The following is a 3483-nucleotide window of genomic DNA, read 5'->3' on the forward strand; positions in this document are numbered from 1 at the left end:
ATGATGACATCCGAGAGGAAAGGGCACCTGCAAGAATTTAATGTTAAATGAATTCTTGGAGAGATTTCATAACATTGAAAACAAGAAGAATAAAATGTTGGAAGTTGATCCAAACTTAAAAAGGAGGATAACAATTTCCCAGGGCAAAGGGGAAATGCTTACTCTGAGCCATAAGTTAAACAGCAAAAAAAGGCTGGCAATATTTAAACTATTTCTCAACACTTTAATTCTCAATGTTTCTGAAGTTTCGAATTACAGTGTCCTAGATAAATATTTTTTCATTTCCTTATACATTTATAATAATCAGACAATTGTCACTCTCTTGCCAAAAAGGTTTAAAAGTCAGGGAACTATCAAAATGTCTTTTGTTGATTTAAGCCCTCTAGCCTCCTATATTCTGGAACAGCTAAAAGGAAAAATCTGAGGATCATATGGTAACCCATGACAAATTCTGGGATCTGTCCTGTAACTACTTGTGGAAGAGTGTTTTGAAAACTATTGTTTTTTTATTGCTTTGCTTTCTATATATACTATGCTATACAATACAAAAAGTTTTTTTTTTAAAGTCAGGTAGTGTGAGACTTTCCACTTCATTTTTCTTTCTCAAGATATGTTTCAACTAATTGAGGCAATGTGCCTTTCCAAGTAAATTTGGTTACTGATTAAAAAAAAAAAAGTCTCCCATTGTATTTAATAAGATTGTTTTGCCTATTTTGAGCTTGCTCGTTCATTTTAGTGGTCCCACGCTACCAAGCAAAGCAAGCCTTCTTTTTACCACTCCCCCCAACCTTGGTAAAAAACAATCCTCCCCTGATTTTCCATGATTCTACTACCTCCAGATTCCTACCTCCTTTCTCTCCCAGGTTGGCTTCTCTTCCTTTCCCTACCTTTTGGGAATTGGCGATCCCCAGATTCTGTCCTTGAGTTTTTGTTTCTTGCTCTCCATATTCTCCTATTCCTGTCCTTTTGTAAAAGTTGCAAACTCTCCGTGGTGATGGTGATGTTAAAGCGATAGTGAAGAAAGGGTGCCTTACCAAGTGTCAGGATTTGGAAAAAAGAAAGCTACAGGAAGGGATTATTTCACAATCCAGATTTAGGACAGAGCCCAAGTTGCTAACTACCTCTACTAATACGGAAATCTATGAAAATTTCATTCATTCATTCAACAAATATTTACTGAATATGTACTGTATTAATCACAGTTCCTCAGAGAAACTGTACCGATAGGATACATATGTATGTGTGTGTAAATATTAAGAGATTTATTACAGGAATTGGTGCGCATGAAGATGATGATTTGGCAAACTCAATTCCGTAGGGCAAGCCACAAGCTGAAGCTGCAGTGAAGGTAAGGTTGGATTCCCCAGGAAAAGTCACAAGTTGGGAATTCTGACGAAGGTGAGTGTGAATTCCTCAGGCAAAGGGGCCGATGAAGTAGAGGTAGAAATTCATCTTTCTGCCTGCTGAAATCCTCAGTTCTCCCTTTAAGGCCTTCAGCTGATTGAATAAAGAGATTCCCTAATTGTCAAAAGCAACCTTCTTTGTTAATTGTAGATGCAATCAGCCATAGATGCAATCAATTGACTACAGATGCTAATCCACCTACAAAATAAATACCCTCACAGTAACAATCAGACACCGCTTGCTTGGCCAAGCAACTGGACACAATAAAAGAGCCAAGGTGACACATGAAATTGACCATCATGTGTTTTATGAAGCAGGCCTAGTTCTAGGGCTGAGCGCATCCTGGAATGACACTGATGATTGGTTTATAACAGCACACACGCATCTTAACTGTGCCCTCTAGTGGTACCAGCTGAACCTCTGCAATTTATTTAACCCATTACCTTCTTAATGGAGGAAATTATAGATTGCTTTAGGGGGGAAGACAGAGCTTTCTTTGTGGCAAGACAATCTTTATCCCCCACAAGGCACACCACATTCATCTGTCTACTAGTACAGGAAGTGCTATCCATTAGTTTGGACCAAATTAACAATCTTGAGATTACTTTTGCAGAGCTGTCTTGCTTCACAAAACAGAAACAGTCCTGAAAAGTTGTGCATAAATCAGGTCCTTTAATTCCTTACACTTGCATAGTGCTTTCTGGTTTATAACAGACTTTACATAGAGCATTAGTTGAGAGTCACCTCCACCACGCCACACAGAGCCCCATGACCCCCATCTCTGACAACCCTAGATTGCTTCCCTATTGAGCAGAAGAGAAACCCACAGCTCGACAAGTTCTGGGATTGTTAGCTAAGGGATGGGGCTGTATATAAAATAATAGCAATCAAATTCTATTTTAAATACCCTAAGAACTATTGAAAAGTTTTCTCTGTGATTGCTTTTGGGAAACTTGAGTTCTCTAATAAAGGCAAACCTACTCCTATTCACTTTGTGGGCAATCTGGAGATTTACAAGTCAGGTTTGGAGAGTAACATACACCAGCACTCTGCATTTACTAAACCCAGTTCTAAATAAAGCTGAGGTTTGGTGGGTAATGTGATCATTCTCGGAAATGTGCCAGCCGGTATCGTATTTAGGACCCTGTGTTCTGAAGGGGCTCAAGTTCATGCTGAGGAATTTGTCAAACAAATCCCTAAGCAAGGCACTGGCGCAGGAATTTTCTGTAACCTGAAATCCTTTCAAACAGAAGTGGCAAAACATACTGCCCGAGTCTATAATTCCTAAACTTTTGGAGTTTAAACTTCTCACCACTGTTGAGTTGTAACTCGCTGGCTTCCCCAAAGGGGCATGACATTTATTTATTTTAAAAGTTAAACAGGATCGAATCTTCTGGATTTTAAAATTCTAACACTTTTTCGAGTGAAGCAGAGATTAGGGTAAAAAATAAGTGATGCTGCCTGTGCCTGTGGCAAAAAAAAAAGGAAAACAAACAGAATAGGGAAAGACAGAGCTCAGGGTGGTCGGCACTTGCAGCTGTAGGTGGCCTTTGCACCCGAGTGTAGACCACAGCCGGGAAGGCGGGCTTGGGGGCTGTCTCGGTGTCCCGGCAGCATGCTAGTTCTGCGGCAGCAATTGGGGAGAAGAAGTCCAAAAGGATAAATTGAGGTGCGGGGGATCGACAGCTTGTCAACCGTGCACAGAAAAGTGAGGAGGGAGGAGGGGGAGGGTGGAAGGGAAAGAAAAGATAAAAGAGCAGACAGAAAGAAAGGAGATGGAAGGTTAGAAAGAGGTAACTGTACAGCTTGAGTAGAAAGGGGACAGGAAGGAGACAAGAAGCAGGACCTGGAGACAAAGAAGCGGAGCCAGTGAGCTGCTCTGGGAGCGCCCGGAAGCCCCGGCCGGCTGGTCCTCCCACCGACAGGGGGCGCCTTGCTTCTGCCAGCCCTCCTGGTCCGGTCCTCCAGCCGGCAGGGGGCGCGCGGCTCCCGCCCGCTCACCCGGGCCGGTCCTCCCGCCGGCAGGAGGCGCTCTGTCCCCGGCCCGCGCCCCCGAGCCGCCCGCCCCGCCCCGCGCCG

Source organism: Tamandua tetradactyla, chromosome 18, assembly GCF_023851605.1.
Source record: "Tamandua tetradactyla isolate mTamTet1 chromosome 18, mTamTet1.pri, whole genome shotgun sequence".
Taxonomy (NCBI): domain Eukaryota; kingdom Metazoa; phylum Chordata; class Mammalia; order Pilosa; family Myrmecophagidae; genus Tamandua; species Tamandua tetradactyla.